Below are 20813 nucleotides of genomic sequence, written 5' to 3' on the forward strand. Positions count from 1 at the left end.
TGGGGTATGTACGCCTTGGTTTAGTGCCTGCCAGTAGCAGGCGGCGGAGTTCTGGGATGGGTACCTGGCCGGTCGCTGTGTATGTCTCTCCTATGTGTCTGCCTGCCGTCCAGTAGGACAGCCACTGTAATTGTGCTGCCAGAAAGTATGAATTGAGGATCCTGAATACCGCAAAGGATATAGCCGTGAGTTAATGGTTCTATAGATTGAAACAGCACACCAACTTTTTAAAAAAAAACAACTGGATGAGATCTCACTATTAGAAAAAGAAATCAAGAACAATCAGTAAGTTTCAGAAGCCAAGACTCTCCTTGAAAAAACTGAACAAGAAATCGCAGATTTCACCATCAATCAGAAGAAAAGTAAATTTGAAAAAGACAAAAAAATCATTTAATCTAGATAATGTGTATCCTTATATGAAGGGTGATTTCTACACTCGCCCAGATTCTAAAAGATTCCTTCCTGAATACCAAGGACGATCAAAACACCAATATATCACATATTCAGAAACTTCTTCATCGTAGTCCCCTGGAGATTCTGACCGCGGTGAAGGGTCTTCTAATCAAAATATGAATCAGAAAAAACAACTGACTTTTTTAGGAAGAGGCCAGCAGAGAGGCAGAGAAAAAAACAGATACAACAACCAACCATAGGAGATGAAAACTCGGCGACAATTGTACAAAGGTCAATAAACTCACCAATTTTCAATTTATCCCAAAGACCCTCGTCGACAATTGAAGAAACATACTCAGCAAAGGTCTGCCTTTTGTCCCTTCAAGGAATACAAACTTTGTTGGACTAAAAGCAGGAGCTCTGGAATTTTGCTGAAAAATAAATCTAAAAGCCTTTTTTCTTGAACATAATTCTTCTCAAAATAACGAAGTAACGGGTCTCGAAATAAATCTACCTTTTGCCATCCACCTAAGAAGTAGCCCAAAAGAAGTTAGTATGAACAGTCTGTCCTTCCAGCCATAAGAGAATTTGAGCGAAAAAACAGACTTTGTTAAAAGTAACATCACAAAGGACCAACGTAAGGCATTAGAGAAATTATAGAGAGATGACTATGGTAATCAAGCAAGCCGATAAAGGCGGTGCGATTGTGATTTGGGCAGCTGATGATTATAAGAAAGAAGGTGAGAGACAGGTTCTCAACCAAGAATCCTAGGTCACCCTAACAAAGATATTCAAGGGGAGCTTTCAGTCATTCTGAAAGCAGCACTTGATCAAGGCTACATCAGACCAAAATAATGTGAATTTTAAACAAAGTTGAGCCGAGGATACCGGTACTTTATCTACTTCCGAAAATCCATAAAAATGAAACAACGCCTCCAGGCCGGCCAATAGTCTCAGGGAGTGACTCAGTGCTTTAACCTATTGCACAGTATGTGGATTGTTTCTGAAACCTTTAATTTTTTTTTGTTTATATATCTTTATTGGTCTTTTCATATTTTTCCATTTTCTCAAGGTACATGACATAACAGACTGTCAAAAACACCAACAATATTTTCAATTACATATTACATTTTCGCAACAGTACTGTTGTGGATTAACTACTCATGTTACAGCAGATCGTATTTCGATGTGTTACAATACATCAACTTAGCATCAAGGCTGTCTCTCATAGCGTCTTTGTGATCCTCTGGCCTGCAAAAGGAAGGAAACAATATGATTGTGTGTACAACAGGGAGTGGTGTAGCAGGTTGATACCAATCTTGTGGCGAAAGGCAGATAGCGCAGGGTTGTCCTTATCAACAGGTTCACCTTGAGGAGGAGGCTTGAACCTGTCTCTGAACTGTTAGCATGAGCTTTCATGCCTGTGTGTGGAAGAAGTTATTACACATCCTCCGCGCACAAAGGGAAATGTCTTAAATACTCTTTATTCGTTAATGAGCGTCTTGGGTTTGAGTCTGGCCAAGGAAAAAGAAGTCTTTGTCGCTAATTCAATACAACTACTTTTTTAATGTAGACAGTTACTAAAAATATCCAAGCTGGAGGTAAAAAAGTACAGGAAAAACGTACCAGTTAAAGTGTCTCTGACACTACCTCCGTCAGTACTGCTGTACGGGGAAAGAGACTCAAAAGTTACGTCTAAACAAGCATTGAAAGCGTGCGTCATCGCGATCGCTCTGAAAGCGAGAGTGATCGCGATCGCGCACGAGTTTGCAAAGTGCTGCTGAAGGCTAGCGGTTTGCGCGTGCACAGTCGCGTGAACGCGAACGCTAGGCCAGCCAGCAGCACTTTGAAAACTCACATACAAAATGTCTCTCCGAGCCAGCGCATGCGCTGGGCTCAGCGAGACCTACAAAGGAGAGAGAAAAAGGTGCCCAATACCACATGATGACATCGCCTATAACATTAAAGCCACCCAGATCTGATTGCCCTGAGATTACCAAATGTTGAAAATAGTCTTATGTGGCCAGTGCGATAGGCCGACAGTGGGATTGTTCCAAAGGAAAAAGAAGGAGTATAGAAGCAAATACACCAATAAAGTAAACATTTACAATATAATAACTGTCAACAACATAATTAAAGGGCTGCCATCCAGAAACCATTATGAAAGTCGTTACATTACAAAGCATGGGACTATAGAGTGTGGGAGGTACGACAGGACAGCACACTGGGGTGATAGTCAAACTCGTGTTCATGAAGCAGGTTCCATCATATCTCCAACACACAGTGGATTTCATCAATAACATTGAAAATTTACTCTGGATGTCATTTCTATTCATACTCAAATTCCCCAAGATGAGGGGTTAGAAGCAATTGAGCTCTACCTTGAACCAAGACCCTATCAAGTTCCCACTGAATTAATCAAAAATCTTGCAAGGTTTGCTCTTAAAAAGAATTATTTCAAATACGGGGAGGAATTTTATTGACAAATCAAAGGGTCAGCCATGGGTTGTCCCTTCGCTCCAGAGCTAGCAGTGCTCTATATGGCCCAATTTGAGGAATGATTCATCTACCATAACAACCCCTTTTTCCATCAATTCGGGTACTTGGCTGCGGTATATGGATGTTCTCCATTGTATCTGGTTAGGCCAAGATGTCTGTTTGAATCACTTAGTCACCTGGCTAAATGAGAGATCTCCTAACATTACATTTTACATGAACAGTAACAACAAAACCATCACTTTCTTAGATGTTGAAGTGGTTGCTAAAGATGACAGACTGAAGACCACAATACACATCAAACCTACTGATGGGACTAAAGCCCTCCACTACTCCAGCCATCACCCTCAAAGCCTTTGGGACAACTTGCCTTATGGGCAATTTTTAGAATAAGGCAGAATTGCTCTGAGAAAGGAGATTACTTCTTTCATGCACAGAATTTGCTTGACAAACTCAAAGAATAGAGGTATCTAAAACAATTGTTAAAATACTCCATGAAGCAAGCCTATTTCACCCCCCTGGAGACTCTGTTGACTAACCCTGGGAAAAGTACTACGCTACGCTTGCGTAGTTTGCGAAGTTTGTGCTACTTTGCACTACGCGAATTGAACGTAGTACAGTGCAAACATGCGTAGCGGTCATTTTTTGCTTGCTCGCGGCCCTCAACGTCAAGTTGGCAACCACGAACGAGCAAAATGACATGCCGCTCGAGTACAAATCTACTTGAGCGGCAGGAAACCGCTTGCACTGTGCAAGATGCCGTTTGCAATGATTGCACAGTGCGGACAAGCATCCGACACTGTGCAATCATCGCGAACAGCATTTCCTACCGCACTACGTATTTCGCGTAGAGCTACGCGTAGCTCGCGTAGTGCGAAGTACACTTCGCGTAGCGCTACTACGCAAACTACGCCCAGGGTTACTGTTGACTGAGAAAAATAAAATATTGAGTGAACATTTGGCTTGTGTTTCACCCTCTGCCCCCAAACTAATTATTAAAAAAATGATATCACAATATAGGCATTTACTTTCACAGCTGGACGAATCTTTTCAACGACCCCTTTTTGCTTTGAAAAAGGACCGAAGTATTGGTCGAAAAAAGTGTGAGCATACACGCAACCACCAACATCTAAAAGTCATTTAAGACAGCTTTGGAATCTAACACCAGTCAAAGGTCATCATAAATGTGGCACATGCATTATTGCAACCAAAGGATTAAAGGGAGTGTTTTAAACATAAGACAGTCACATGGAAACATACCAGATGTAGTGGCGGAGCCACCCGGCCCGTCCACGCACGTCGCACGCATCCACGCACCCTCGAGGGCGGGCACACCGAGGGGATAAATAAAGGTGGCCAAGACCGCTCGGGTCTTGTGGCCAGTAGTCATGTAACACGAGTGTGGCCTCCCTTATGTGTAGCAAGTGTACGGCCTTGCCCACACGCAGGGACTCATCCAGGAGTCTAGAACTCTACACTGGCGACGAGGCGGGTCTGCCTCACGCCTCGCCACCACTCACCGGGTGTTTGCAGGAGCCCGTGTAGCCGAAGGAGAGTGTCGGCGTCCGTTGTGCGGCTGTCACGGAGCGGGTGCCCACCCTGCTGCTGTCCCTCGCGCCGCCGTTCCTGCCCTGGAGCGTGCTGCCTCTGGCGCGTCATCGCTCACGAAGGAGAAAGAAGCAGATTGTTGGCGCAGGGAGCAGCGCCGGAGGTGAGGCCGATCCTGCACGCGCGCGTGGTGCGCGCTGCCTCCACCCAGCGCTGCTCTCCCTGGCACCCTGCATCGTCACGCTGCTGCTGCCCGGCCGCGCTCCCGTTACCACGTGGTCGAGTTGGCGGGCGCAGTATTCCCTCGCTTCACGTGTCGACCCGGTTGGGGAAGGGAGCACGAAAACGCCGCCTCTGCTGCAGAGAAGAAAGGGGAACTGTGAGCCCCCCCCGTGAAGGCAGGCTGTGGGACTGCGTACTGTGTGAGCCTTCTGTGGGGACAGGACCAGCTGATACTGCCCTGCTCATGCCAGGAGGGAGTAAGAGAAGGGTGCCCAATGCTCTGCCTGCAGCTGCTGAATGAGGAATAACAAAAAAAAACAAAAAAATATAAGAAAAGTACACTGAAACAATTAAATCAGGAAAAACAAACCTACCTGTCGCTGGGGGTAGAGGCTTCAGCCACAGGACGACACGCAGCAGGAGAGGCACTGACTCACACCCCATATCCTTAAAAGGCACAGCGCACAGAAACGGCATCGCCAAGCCTGCGCTCACTCGGCGTTCCCACACGACCACCAAGCTCGGACACGCACGAGGTGTCAGATAGCGCCGAGAGATGACTACCCCAAGCGGGGAACAACCTTTACAACGCAACTTTTACAACGCACTACACTTACAACACATTTTTTACAACGCACAATCCATTACAACGCATGACATTACAACGCAGGACACTACAACGCATTTTTAAAAACTACCTTTACAACGCATTCCATTACAACGCATACTACCATTACAACGCATACCATTACAACGCACAATATAGTAATTTTTACCCCTATACTATCCAACACTTACCCTACTATTGCACCCCCTGGAGTTAGAATAGTAATTTTTACCCCTATACTATCCAACACTTACCCTACTGTTGCACCCCCTGGAGTTAGAATAGTAATTTTTACCCCTATACTATCCAACACTTACCCTACTGTTGCACCCCCTGGAGTTAGAATAGTAATTTTTACCCCTATACTATCCAACACTTACTCTACTGTTGCACCCCCTGGAGTTAGAATAGTAATTTTTACCCCTATACTATCCAACACTTACCCTACTGTTGCACCCCCTGGAGTTAGAATAGTAATTTGTACCCCTATACTATCCAACACTTACCCTACTGTTGCACCCCCTGGAGTTAGAATAGTAATTTTTACCCCTATACTATCCAACACTTTCCCTACTGTTGCACCCCCTGGAGTTAGAATAGTAATTTTTACCCCTAGACTATCCAACATTTACCCTACTGTTGCACCCCCATGAGTTAGAATAGTAATTTTTAACCCTATACTATCCAACACTTACCCTACTGTTGCACCCCCTGGAGTTAGAATAGTAATTTTTACCCCTATACTATCTAATACTTACCTTAAATGCAATTTAATATTATGCGTTGTAATGGTATGCGTTGTAAAGGTAGTATGCGCTGTAATGGAAATGCGTTGTAAAGGTAGTTTTTAAAAATGCTTGTAGTGTCCTGCGTTGTAATGTCATGCGTTGTAATGGATTGTGCGTTGTAAAAAATGCGTTGTAAGTGCATGCGTTGTAAAAGTGTGCGTTGTAACAACATACATCCCCCCAAGCACCAGTGGCGGGAGTGCCGCCCAGGTGGTACCACCCCCACAACGAGCTGCTCCACAAGCCCCCGCCCCAACGGGACATGGCGCAGCTGCCCCACTGCCACCGTTTAGCGAACTCACGGACCCTTCCACCGCGGCAGCGCGCTGGCGCTCCTGGATTGGTCGGCTGGACCATTACTTCGTGGGAGTGCGAGAGACGGACGGATGAGTGAAGAGATCACTCCTGATGTGTTACGGGGGAGCAGAGTTGTACGACCTCTTCGAAACATTGCCGGACAGAGGGGATGACAACGATTACGCTGGGGCTGTCGCGGCCCTCAACCGTCATTTCGATCCACAGATTAATCCAGACTTCGAGTGGTTCAAGCTCCGGCAGGCGCGTCAAGGAGAGGCTGAGACTATAGATATGTTCTACGCTCGCCTGAGAAAACTAGCGACCACCTGCACCCTCCCCGACCAGAGAGCGGAGATTCGCGCCCAGCTCATCCAAGGCTGCAGATCAGTTCAGCTACGACGCCTTATATTGCGACAGCCGGGCATCACCCTCGACGAAATCCTAGTACTTGCCAGGGCACATGAGCTGTCCAACCCGTGGGCGGACGAAATGGAAGCAGCCCTCAATCGGCCTACTGTGGCCCAGCGAACACCCGCCATCAAAGAAGAACGACTAGATGTGATCCAAAGACGACCGCCCCAATCACGAGGGACGACGAAGACTACGCAAAAGATCATATGCGGCAACTGCGGTCTAGAGCACCATCCCGGAGCAAGATGCTTTGCCAGAGGAAAGACATGCTCACAGTGTGGGAGACTGAATCACTTCGCGAAAGTATGCATGAGTGGCAGAGGGCGAGGCGCCACCTCAAGCCCGAGGGGAGTCACATCGAGGGTACGCCAGCTAACGCTGGAAGACGCAAAAGACCAAGTGGAAGATGCCCAGCAAGGATTCGACTTCGGTACGGAAGAAGACGACGTATTCTTCGTGTCGTTCCTTGGCCGAGAAGGGGCCAAGCGCCGACCACCGCCCATGTGCGACATCACCGTGGCAGGCTCCCCTGTGAGTGCCCTAATCGATACGGGGGCGTCAGTCAACGTGATGGACAATGACCAGTACGAGAGATTGTCGCCACGCCCAGTGCTTCTGCCATCCAAAGCGCGGATATACACCTACGACAGCGATAAACCACTTCCCTTCCGGGGAGTCATGGAGGTCAGGGTCACCAGTGACAGCCGGAGTGTAGACACGAAATTCCACGTCACAGAAGGACGACGGGGCACGCTACTCAGCTGCCATACAGCGGAAGATCTGGAGCTCGTGTTTTTCGCCAACCAGATACATGACCTGCACGCCCAAGAAATGTTAAAAGACTTCCCCATGCTATTCAAAGTGCTAGGATGTCTCAAAGGAAAGATATTCAAGCTACACGTAGACCCAACGGTCAGGCACATGGCGTTCAGGCATCGGAGGGTGCCGTTCCACCTGCGACCACAGGTGGAGGAAGAGCTAAAGAAGCTGGAAGACCTGGGGGTGATAGAAAAGGTGTCAGGACCCACCCCGTGGGTTTCTCCCCTCGTCGTGGCCCCAAAACCCAAACAACCCGGGGCCATTCGGTTATGCGTGGACATGCGCTTGCCGAATAGAGCTGTAAAGAGGGAGCGTCATCTCACGCCAACGATGGATGACATAGTCGCGGATCTCAACGGTGCAAGGTGGTTCACCAAGTTGGACCTCAACGCAGGGTACCACCAGTTGGAACTCCACCCAGACAGCCGAAACATCACCACGTTTACCACTCATGTTGGTCTGCGCCGCTACAAAGACTGAGTTTCGGCGTCTCGTCGGCCGCGGAGGTCTTCCAGAATGCCATACGGGAGACACTCTCAGGTCTGCAGGGGGTAATAAACTTAAGTGACGACATCCTGGTATTCTTCAAGACCCTAGAAGAACACCACAGGCACCTCCGGGAGACCCTACAGCGACTTGCGGACAACGGACTCACCTTACATCGATCAAAGTGCTCATTCTACCAAGAGTCCGTGGACTTCTTTGGATATGTATTCTCGAGAGATGGACTGCGCGTGGATCCAAAGAAGGCCGAAGCCATTCGATCCACCCCAAGGCCCACGTCAGCCACCGAGGTCAGAAGCTTCCTGGGCATGGCCACATATTGTAGCCGATTCATTCCCAATCTTGCTTCCCTATCCGAACCTCTCCGCATCCTCACAAAGTCAGGACAGCCATGGGCATGGTCAGCCAAAGAAGACCTGGCGTTTCAAGCAATCAAGGATGCTCTCATCGACGACAGAGTCATGGCATACTTTCGACTCCACAGGCGCACGGAGGTAGTAGTAGATGCAAGCCCCGTAGGGCTTGGGGCAGTTCTGATGCGGGAAACCGAGTCAAGAGAGTGGGTCCCCAACGCGTATGCCAGCCGGGCGCTGACAGTCACGGAGATGAAGTACGCTCAGATAGAGCGGGAAGCACTGGCAATCAAATGGGCATGCCAGCATTTCCATCTATACCTGTATGGGCACGACTTTCAGGTGGTCACCGATCACAAGCCCCTAGCCCCGCTCTTTGCTGGCACCACTCGGCTCGCCCCGCCGCAGATTGAGATGTGGGCTGTGCAACTACAGACGTACCGGTTTGATGTCATATTCAGACCGGGGGCCAACAATCCGGCCGACTTTTTGTCATGACACCCTGGCCCATCGCCGGCGAGGCACACCCCGGCGGACGACGAGTACACGGAGGAGTTCGTCCAAATGATCTCCGTAGATGCATGCCCAACAGCGCTCACCCTCGAGTAAGTAGGAAAAGCAACGGAGTCTGACGAGTGTTTAGCCAAAGTCAAGCGTACGCTGGTCGATAGAAATTGGAAGCAGTTCCTGGATGGTGTTAGCGCACTCACGGCGGAGGAACAGGTGTTTCCTCAACAACTGTGGAGGGCACAAAGCGAACTTTGTGAAGGTCCTCAAGGGGTTCTCCTGAGGGGCCCCTCCCTCATGATCCCCAGGAGCCTGCAGAGGGAAGTAGTCCGACTAGCGCATCAAGGCCATCAAGGGGTATCCAAAACCAAGGCCAGATTAAAGAGCAAAGTCTGGTTCCCAGGGATGGACGCTATGGTGGAGGAGGCTGTACGCAACTGTCACTCCTGCCGCATCACAGGCGGGGAGCCAGCACCACCCCCGGTAATCACCGAAGACCCGTGCTGTGAGCCATGATCCAAAATAAGTATAGACTTTGGGTCTTCCCGGAGGGACGGAACACACTGGTGCTGATTGATGCCCACTCAAAGTTCCCAGTGGTAGAGATAGTGCCGTCGACTGGACCGCACCTTTGCCATGCTGGGTCTGCCGGAGGAGGTCAAGTCGGACAATGGTCCACTATTCCAAAGCAGAGACTTCCAGGAGTACGTGGCCTCCCGTGGCATCCGGCATCGGAAGATCACCTCGCAGTGGCCCTAAGCGAACGGAGAGGTGGAGCGATTCATGCGCACCCTGAACCGAACCCTCAGGATCGGAGTGGAGAAGGGGGATGATGCCGAGCAGTGTCGGTCGCAGTTCCTCTGCGCGTATCGCCAAACTCCGCACTGCACTACCCGGTGTGCGTCAGCACATTTGCTGTTTCGACGGGCCCCGAGAGATAGCGTGCCCGCGGACCGGTCATGGAATCCGCCCGAGCTGGATCAAGATGCAGCACAAGCACGGAGGAAGAGATCCAATGACAAAGCGAGTCAAGCGCGAAGGGCGCAGTCCAGAGGCATTCAGGTCGGAGACAAAGTCGTAGTAAAAGATCGCCACCCCAGCTGGAAGTTTCGCACCCCATTCGAACCAGAAGTGTGGGAGGTGGTCAACACACGAGGAACCATGGTCTCAGCCCAGCGTGGAACTCGGATAGTCACAAGAAATGTGTCCTGGTTCAAGCTAGTCCCCAGAGACGGAACAGAAGCTGGTCAGCCGGAGAGAGAGCTGGAACGTAGGGAAGAAATTAGTCACACTGAGGGTTTGAGAAATCAGTCGGAGTTGACACAACCACAACTCGATGGTGGACCAGGGGCAGCCGAGAACACAAGGGATACAGAAGAAGCTGCCCCGGCACCGGAAAGAGAAGGCAAAGGGTCAGAATCAGGAAACAACTCCCGGAGCCAGAGGTATGGTCTCCGGCCGAACCCGACCCCCAGCCAGAGACTAAAGGACTTTGCGTGGTGTGCCCCGAAAGACTAACACGTCCCTCCTGTGGAAGGTTGCTATATCTAAAACAATGGAGGGATGTAGTGGCGGAGCCACCCGGCCCGTCCACGCACGTCGTACGCATCCACGCACCCCCGAGGGCGGGCACGCCCGAGGGGATAAATAAAGGTGGCCAAGACCGCTCGGGGTCTTGTGGCCAGTAGTCATGTAACACGAGTGTGGCCTCCCTTATGTGCAGCGAGTGTACGGCCTTGCCCACACGCAGGGACTTATCCCGGAGTCTAGAACTCTACACCATCTTCTCTAATTGCAAAACTATAAATGTAGTTTATGGCATCATTTGCCGATGCAATAACCTATTTACAGGGAAGACTAATCAAGAGAGCCGTCAACGAATCATCCAGCACAAATCCTGTATACGTCGAAAAGCCATGACAGCTCCATTAGTGAACCACTTCAGTGAGAAGTAGCGTTCTGAAAATGATTTTCGATGGACGGTATTCACAGCCATATAATTGGATCCCAGAGAAGGGAACACTGAGAAATTGAAAAAAAAAGAGGCATTCCTTATCCTTCGCTTCAACACTGTTATAGATGGGCTGAATGAAATGACGATAATTCGGAATTTAAGTAGCTAGATCTTGGTTTCTTTCAGAAACAACTCGTCAAGTTTGAGAGTCCTAGCGGACTGATAGGTACTTGAACACGAAGTCCTGTGTGCGAAAAGATGTTTCCATTCAATGAGGAAATGACCAGAGAGATGGGAGAAGCCATATGAAGAACAATGACTCCACACCTTTTCCATATATCACATGCACTTAGAAGTAAAAGCTGCACCCTGTGTTTTGCAGAAAAAGCCGGGTAGAAGTCACACTACACTTTACGCACTGCAATACACACAGCATGCTTATAAATGTTGGGATCAAAAACGAGTAGTTAATTGGGCTGCCCACATCCTATAATTTGACCGCTACTGTCAACCAGCTTACTCATCAACAAACACCTTGAGAAATCCATTGGTATATATTGTTAAACCTGCTTCACTAATGTGACCACTACAAATCCCATAATGCATTAGATCAATGGAAACTTGGGTTGAGCTCTTTAGCCCTTTCCATTGGCCTGACGATTTCAAAGCAAAGACAATTATGCCAACATAAAAGAAGGGCCTTAGAAAGAACGGAATAACAGTTTGTGACGTGGCGTGAGCAAAAGCAGGAATAACTTAGAGACGTTAATCAACACGTTTTAAGTAAGCGGTGTGTTTTACTCAATTTAAAATGTTATTGAAGTGGGTACGAAAATGAAACAGCAGTTTGAGCAGGTCACACATTTGTTCTACGCCAATATTTTAGTCGTCTTGTCATTCTGTGGGAAATCTACCACCCAAACATATCCGGCGTCTTCCACCACTGAATAAGCGCAGCAGTTACAATGTAACAATTAATGCATTCTTTCCCTGAATATTCATTATGGCCACACTTGTGTTTCAGAGCCAAGACGGAAAGAAATTCATTACGAAATAAAAGCTGAAGGGCTGCACTGCAAATAACGTCACCAAAGTGAGTGGAATTCATTTACCATTCTTTCCAGCTACAGAACGCTGTTTAAGCTTGCGCTACAATTCTAAATCATTACAGACGTGCTGCACTCAAAGTAACTTAACCAAAGGGAGTGTAATACCTTTATTATTTTCTGCGAGCCACAAAATGTTAAACTTGCACTACAATGTTAAATCAAAATGACGTGCTCCCTTGTTTAATTTCCTGAAAGTGATTGGAATCTATTTCAAACTCCAGATCCGTGTTTAAGCTTGCCCTACAATTTTCAAACAAAATAATGAGCGGAATTCACTTTTAAACCACAGAGGATGTTGAAAACTAAATAACGAGCTTCCTTCCTCCCTTTATTTAAAATAATGTAAAATATGCCCCTCCAATCCCTCTTCTCAACCAAGTGTGCCATTTCATCTCCACAGATATTTGAAAGGAGACATGATTGATCTATATGTCCGTGCCTCAACAAAAAAACAGACCAGTGAGTACACAAATTGTCTGCTCGCTGGAAATAATGGTTATATTTGATCTAAAATGAGCCTCTTGTCCTTTTTTATTTATTATTTTTTATGTATTTGTTTGTATTCAGAAAACAACACGGGCAAGAAGACTCCTGTCATAGGACACTACTAAAGCCTATGTAAGTTAAGAATGGAGGTGCTAATTAAAAACCCACACCTAGAATTATTCAGAGTTTTTATCAACCGGTTTTGTGTATGTATTGTTTTCAGTTTCCTACAGTTATGGGTTCTGAAGAGAATCCCAAATCAACGCTGGGTTCAAACGCATCAACAGCTTGATATCTAGGGAGTGTATCCATGATAAAGAGAAATACAGACTTACAGGGATTTGTTGGTTGACAATAAATTGTTTACGTTAATCTCTACTAGAGGCCTTAAACTAAAGGAAAAGGCTAATTTGACACTCCTCGGTTATAAGCCAATAAAGTGGGCATTCAGTAAGGGCATTTCATCCTTTTGCCCCTTTGGTTGCTTTCAAATTCACAACTGATATATTGAATGTTACATGAGGTTTGTTATGTGTTTTTTGTCTACATATTAATTCACTTTTGTCTCAATGGGTTGATGTTTATTTGATGTGGGTTATGTAATATATGACACTGTACTTGTGATACGAAGATGTTGTTCTTCTGTCATTGACAGTTGTACGCAAAATGGTATTAACAATTTGTTATGTACAATGGCAAATTAAAGGGTGATCATAGTAATTGAGTTGAATGATCACAATTGAAATAATTGTGTTATTTAAACAGAGTCAGCACTGGCGTTTATTTGTTCTTTTGATGTTGTAGTGGCCTAAACTTGCTGACGTTAAATAGGCCCAAACCTTAGTTAGTTTTTTACTATTAGATAGTGGACATTTCTCTATGCTTATAAGTCTTTGTGCCTGACAGCATGTCTCCAATACACGTCTGGGCAACAGCTACACTTTGTGCATTCCTGCTAGACAGTCACAACAGAGAAATGGATGGGAGGGACAAGAGATTCATCTGCATACTGATAAACTTCCTATGCAGGAAGGGGGAGAGGGGGCTGACATCTGAATAGGTTGTGTCCTACCCTCACCCAAAGAGCTGATTTACCCCCTACTGGTAGTCTGATGACAGGGCTGAAAAGGATCCTTGTGCACTTCAGACAGTTCCTTTGAAGTCACCCCATACATCAAAAGCACTTTTGGGTATACATACCAGGGCTCTAGCATTATCAAATCAGACCCTTCTGGATCGTGAACTGGACCTCTGTCAGAGGAAATGTTGTGCTGCTTAAAGAATTCAACTGAACTACTTTTCTGGAAGGACGGCTGCATGCTGCTCTCTGGTTCTGCTGAAGGAGAGCTGAACTCTGCCTTCCATCCAAAGTGATCTCCAAGGGATTGCCTTCTGTTTTTTTAAGCCTCAGGGACACAAATGACTGCCTGCAATTCTGCTGGACTCTGTCCTACCCTTGCCTGAGGTGCCTCTCCAGTTCCAGATCTCAGAAGTGGGTGCGGCAGCTGTCTTGCTACAAAATTGAGGCAGGTCCTACCTGCGTGTAGCAAAACCAGCGCATCCACACAGCTACAATAGTAAAATCAGCGCACGGCCTTTAAATCAGTGCTTTGCCTTCAGAGATTGACGCATCAGACAGATTGTTACCACCACTGCAGCTTGGTGCGACTGATGTATCCCCTCAAGTACGTGGCAGAATCTAGCGCATCGCTCTACGCCTCTCGACTCCAGTACCAGTCTTCGGAACTGATGCATAGCCTTCACTGTGTGGAGAAAATCGATGCATCCTTTGCCTGAAGGGCTCGACATTAAATCACTTAGTTGGCTGCGACCAGGAAAGGTACTTTGTTCCCCGGGTCCTGTAGCCACAACCTAACACACTCATTGGATGATGTCATCAGTGACATCATGAGGGATGTCATAAATGATGTCATAGAGCATGTCATGAGTGATGTCATAAGCAGTGCATATTGAGGGCGCAAGTTATAGTTAGCGCTGCTAACTATACCTGCTGAATTTTTGTGTTTTTTTCTTTTAGTTCAAAATGTTAATGTTGTCACTGAGAAATTCCCCTAACTATGTTACTTTAACATTTGGGTGCCGATTCCGATCCGTCAAAAAAATTTACCGTCCGACTCGTATCCGTATTTTTTTACGTACGAATCGTACAAGTACCGTGTAAACGGCCAAGTACGATTCGGACGTGAAAAATACCTTGCACGGGAGCGTCCCCCAGCCACCCCTCTGCCCCACTCCCCCTCCTCTCTCTCAAAGAAGAGGACCACACCTGCACATGTGCAAACATGAATAATCCCCCTCATAAGGTAGGTAAAGAAAGAACAAGGAGGAGAGGGTGGAAATTAAACCACCCCGCCCCTCAAACACTTTTCCAAAAATCCCATCTGCTGTCTGAGAAGTCACATTTGGCATGCCGACACTGCAGTTTTGGGATGTGTCTGATTCCGACTCATCAGTTCCACATTTTGACTCCGATCTCTTTTCCAGTGATGACGCCCGGACTTGCATCATTTCCGCAACTGCCTGCAGAGCGTCCGCTCTCTCCGCTGCCGTCTTTGACGGGCTTGGCTTCTCCCGTAACGCTTCGGTATTGGCGCCTCCCGAGTCATTTGCCTGGTTCTTTCTTCTCCGTCAGTTGCTTCCCATCTCGGGGTGCCTGGCTCCCTTCCATTTATATGCCTCAATCCAGTCTCAGGCAGACTTAGGGTCTTCACAGAACTGTGTTTTTCTGTCCACCATTATTCTCCGAGCCAAGAACATCAGCGAGTTTCGGACTCCCTCCTCTCGCAAGGCTCTCTTGACCACTAAGAAAGTAGTACGACGTCTTTGGACTTCTAGAGTGTTGTCTGGGAACAGGGACACCTTATTGTCTCCACTATATATGGCCCATCTGTACGGGCCTTTTGTAGCAACAGGTCCCTGTCTCGAAAATGAAGTAATCTGGCTACCACAAGACGTGGCGGTCTTCCCGGAGCCGGCTGTCTAGCTGGCACCCTATGAGTTCTTTCCAAGTGCAGAATTGTGACAGGCCCTCTGGTGCCACCACCTCTTTGAGCCAGGTCTCAAAATATGCAATCATGTCCTGCCCTTCCACCCCTTCAAGCAGCCCCAAAACCCTCACATTGTTCCTTCGGTTTCTTCCTTCAGCGTCCTCTGCCCGCCGCCCCAGGACACCGATCCTGCTGGACAGTTCATCGACCTTCGCAGCCAATACCTGTTGCGCCGGGGCTAGCACTTCTAGTGTCGTTTCGGATTGTTTCACCATGTCTGATAGTTTGGCGTGTTCTGCCTGCAACAGGCCCAGGCCCACCGCCACCGTGCTGATGTCTTAGTGCAGCGTCGCTTTGGTGTCAGCAATGGCTTCTAAAATCTTAGCCAATTGTTGATGTACCGGCACCTCCTGTAGATCTTCAACAGTTTCTTTAAGTACTGATTCAGTAGCACTGTCATCTTGTTCCGGGGGAGGCCCCACCTGTTTCCCCTTAGGCTTTCCCATGTCCTGTGCCGTATGTCCGCCGACTACAGATCTTGTGCGTCTTGCTCTGGGCTGGTGGGGCTCAGTCGCCAGTGACTCTGCTTTACCCCGCTCCAGAATGTGTTGAGAACTTCCGCCCCTACGTTCTATGTGCGCTTGTGGTGGCCCCTTATGTGGTGAGTACAATTCTAGGGCACTCCGTCAGTCACCTTGGCCACTCTACTCCCACTTTCACCAATGCTGCGTCCCACCAGGATCTCTGTCCGACTGTAACGATTCCCTTTGAGTTGCCAGCAATGTGGGTCACGGTGTAATGAAGTGACTCGGATTAGGGAGGGGGGTGGAACCAGGAACACCTGTGTGCCCTCTACTGCACTACCCCAGATGACGCAGCAGTGTGCCGAGTCAGTTATGCAGGTAGAAAAGTCGTGGTGAATCCTAGAACAGGGGTGTCCCCACAGCTCGTAACCGCTTAGTGTAATATTTCGCAGTTCACGATGGCAGTGTTTCAATGGTTCGCCTGCCCGTGTCCTGTTCAAATGTCATCCTCGTTCACTCATTGCCAGCTGCGTTCTGTGATAGGGTCTCAGGGAGACACAAGTAAACTGGAAGTTTGTAGCGTTCCTGCTACTTCGGTATGGAGTATTCTGTTCGGTGTCTGCCTGGTGGTCCATGCGCCCTTGATTTCTCTTTGGAATGGTACCAGTTCAATCCCTCCATGGTACTGATTTCAGTTAATTGACCAGTAACTAAGCTCAGAACACCATCGGGTTTGTCCAACTGGTGTGCCCATCAAACCCTCGACTTCCCCACCTCCGAAGTTGAGTCTATTCCGTGATTTCGGAGGCCGTCAGAGCCAGGGCCTTGCTTCTGGCCTCCCGGCTCTCCCAGCTCAGGAAGCAGGCCCAATGCTGATTGTTCTGGCGTTATCGTAGCCCGGTCTACTCACAGCCAGTATCTTTCCTGCCGCCTTATTACGGGGGGAGGAAGCCAGGGACCTAATGTGTCCAAGGCGCTTCTTATGTCCCTCCCCGCTGCCTACCCCAGTCCGGCCTATCTTTCACTCGGCAGCGTAAGGGTCCCCCTTTAGTGAAGGTAGCTGAATGTTCCACACTCACCAGCCGTCTCTCGGACCCGATATCTGCCTCTAGGGGGAGGGCATATCACTGTGTGTGGAATCCAATATGAGGGGACCACCCACACAGTGCCGCAGCGCTCACCTCCTTGTTCTCCGGAGCGGCCGCCTTCCGTCCCAGAGTGCAGCCCGATCTCGAACGCCTCCCTGTCACAGAAACGGGTGTGTCTCCCGCTAGGCCTCAGGCTCCATCAACCTTCGTTGCAACCGGTCAGGTATGGGGCTTTTGGCGCGGGTCTCGGGGACTCCGTCACTGCGGCTGGCGTCCAGGGTCACCTCCCAGTTCTCACAGCCCCCACTGGTACCGTTCTCCTAGTCAGGCCCAGCTCCTTGTTCTAGGCTCCGGCCGCCATTATGTCGTCTGATGCGTCAGTTCGGCCGATTACATCCGGAGCCCCACAAGCATCCCTCAGGGCATTCAAGACATGCCCTGCTGATCCACGGTCTCCAGGCATGTCGGGCCTCCAAGGGTTCGTCCCCGGGCACGAGCAGAGTCACTGTTATTCAGGAGAAATGAGGTGGCTGGCGCAGAGCTCTCAGCTCACGCGTCCACTATCAACGGCTCCGTAGCCACCAAGGTATGCCTTAGAAAGCCCTATGGTCAGGGTGCTGTGTACGTAAAAGGTGGGGCATGTACTTTTATGTTTTGCATGTCCTGGTAGTGACAAACAGCCCACTTTGTTTCTCAGTACTGTGAGGCCTATTCATCTCATAGGCTAGCACTGGGAATTCACTTATATATAATATACTTATATACTTTATAGTGGTAATTCCTGAGCAAAAAGGAGTAGCGTTGCCGTGTATAGTATGTTTAGAATAGTAATGATAAATCCTCCTTACAGGTGAAGTTGGATTCCACGTTTTTATTTTAGAAATGCCACTTATAGAAAGTCTTGTAATAATAAATAATGTGAGAACAGAACACAATGTCCTATAAAGAGGACACAATCCAAAAGCTAAATACAGCACCTTCACTTTTTACATCTGTTACTTTAAGTTCCACAGCCAAAAAAGCAACATGAGTCAGATAAATTGTTGAGACTCAAAAAGAAACAAGTTAGGGCTAAATTGCATGGTCATTTTCTCCTTGAACATCTAAAAGCAGGCCCAATTCCATGGGGGTTGCAAATTCGTAATATCCCTGTCATCTTCATTGAGGATCCTGATTTATTTATTTTTAAATGTTTTAATTGGCATTTTCATATTACAAAAGACAGATTATGTTAAGATACAAGTAATTTGACTTCATTTCGTGCATAATACATCATTGGACATTGCTATCCTCGCATTAAGTAGACATGTATCCTGTCTTTATTACAGGTCTTACGCTAAACACATCCTATGTAGAACGAGGATGCAAAACTGGGATAACGTTCATGGAATCCAGGGTACATATATCGGACGAGGTGTCAGGGTTGGTGCGCATCTCGCTGGTTGGTATGTCTGAGTACTGCTGGAGGGGGCGGGGGAGCTGGTTGATCTAGCCCTTATGCCTTGTCTTTGAATCCTGTGAGGTTTGTGTCGATAATATCTAGCAACGTTACGTATTTGAGGAGAGTTGGCGTGTGTGCTTTTGGTCGGGCTTGCGCGTATGGGTGAACTGGGGTGTGTGGGGAACCAACAGGGTCGTCGTGGTTTAGTGGCTGTTGGAAAGGTGTAGTAATAAGGTCCATCCCATAGAGGTGCTTACGTATCACCTTCACCTCCTCCTCCCTTAATATGTCTTCCTCCACCGTCGCCCATTTGTGTACTGCTCCCATCCATGCCGCAATCGGGGGACCCGTGGGGGATCGGCAATGCATAGCTATACTTCTTTTAGCCAGAAAAATTGCCAGTGAGATAAAGCGGATGGATACTTTGTGTTGCTTCTGTTTCCGGAAGATACCTAATGCACAGGCTTCCCAGGTGTTCAGGTGTGAAAGCCCCGTGAGATCCCTGAGTGTCTTGTGAACATTGTTCCAATACGGCTGTAGTGTGGGGCAACCCCAGAACATGTGGTAGAAATCTGCATCCCGTGATCGGCATCTGGGGCAGAGGAACTGGGTGTCTCGGTAAAATCTTTGGAGGCGTGCTGGGGTTTGATATGCCCTGTGTAGGATTTAGAATTGTATATTTTTAAAACGTGCATTTTTGGACACCTTCTTGGGGTATTCGAGGGCCATCTCCCATTCTTTCTCGTGTATTTGGGGCCCTAACTCCTCCTCCCAAGTGGCTCGCAGGGCCTCCAGGGGTCTGTTTATGAGCTCCCGAATGGCTTTATAGAGCCATGTGGTCAGGTGTCGCCCCATGCGTATGATCGTGTGGATGACCGGGTGAGTTACTGGCTCCCCCGTCGATAGGTCGTGGTATGATCGGTAGCTTTCTAGGAGTTGGCGGTGAAGTACAAACTGGCCAGGGGGGAGTTCATAGTCATCCATAAGCTGGTCTAAGCTGTCCGTCCTCAAACAGAGAATCTATTTCGGTTAGGCCGTGGTCTGTCCATGTGTGAAGCATGTTAGTTGTGTAATATGTCTCTTGCTTGGGCCAGCCGACTAGAGGCAGCAGGGGGGAATACGGAGGCATCTCTGCCGACATACGGTGTATCCGTTGCATGCATTTGCGCGCCACCACTACTTGTATGGGGTATGTACGCCTTGGTTTAGTGCCTGCTAGTAGCAGGCGGCGGAGTTCTGGGATGGGTACCTGGCCGGTCGCTGTGTATGTCTCTCCTATGTGTCTGCCTGCCGTCCAGTAGGACAGCCACTGTAATTGTGCTGCCAGAAAGTATGAATTGAGGATCCTGAATACCGCAAAGGATATAGCCGTGAGTTAATGGTTCTATAGATTGAAACAGCACACCAACTTTTTTAAAAAAAACAACTGGATGAGATCTCACTATTAGAAAAAGAAATCAAGAACAATCAGTAAGTTTCAGAAGCCAAGACTCTCCTTGAAAAAACTGAACAAGAAATCGCAGATTTCACCATCAATCAGAAGAAAAGTAAATTTGAAAAAGACAAAAAAATCATTTAATCTAGATAATGTGTATCCTTATATGAAGGGTGATTTCTACACTCGCCCAGATTCTAAAAGATTCCTTCCTGAATTCCAAGGACGATCAAAACACCAATTTATCACATATTCAGAAACTTATTCATCGTAGTCCCCTGGAGATTCTGACCGCGGTGAAGGGTCTTCTAATCCAAATATAAATCAGAAAAAACAACTGACGTTTTTAGGAAGAGGCCAGCAGAGAGGCAGAGAAAAAAACAGATACAACAACCAACCATAGGAGATGAAAACTCGGCGACAATTGTACAAAAGTCAATAAACTCACCAATTTTCAATTTATCCCAAAGACCCTCGTCGACAATTGAAGAAACATACTCAGCAAAGGTCTGCCTTTTGTCCCTTCAAGGAATACAAACTTTGTTGGACTAAAAGCAGGAGCTCTGGAATTTTGCTGAAAAATAAGTCTAAAAGCCTTTTTTCTTGAACATAATTCTTCTCAAAATAACGAAGTAACGGGTCTCGAAATAAATCTACCTTTTGCCCTCCACCAAAGAAGTATCCCAAAAGAAGTTAGTATGAACAGTCTGTCCTTTCAGCCATAAGAGAATTTGAGCGAAAAAAAGACTTTGTTAAAAGTAACATCACAAAGGACCAACGTAAGGCATTAGAGAAATTACAGAGAGATGACTATGGTAATCAA

The 20813-nt window shown here is 47.7% G+C and overlaps 1 long non-coding RNA gene across 2 annotated transcripts in view; it reads left to right on the forward strand.

The window, feature by feature from the left end:
- Nucleotides 1-11573: 11573 nt before the first annotated feature.
- Nucleotides 11574-20813, forward strand: part of LOC146860121 (uncharacterized) — a 234414-nt gene continuing 225174 nt past the window's right edge. For both annotated transcript variants that reach the window (XR_014979100.1, XR_014979101.1), the window contains exons 1-4: nt 11574-11682; nt 11924-11992; nt 12409-12467; nt 12576-12626. This is a non-coding gene — a long non-coding RNA (uncharacterized LOC146860121). The remainder of the gene's footprint in view (nt 11683-11923; nt 11993-12408; nt 12468-12575; nt 12627-20813) is intronic.

Source organism: Triturus cristatus, chromosome 3_1, assembly GCF_964204655.1.
Source record: "Triturus cristatus chromosome 3_1, aTriCri1.1, whole genome shotgun sequence".
Classification (NCBI taxonomy): Eukaryota; Metazoa; Chordata; class Amphibia; order Caudata; family Salamandridae; genus Triturus; species Triturus cristatus.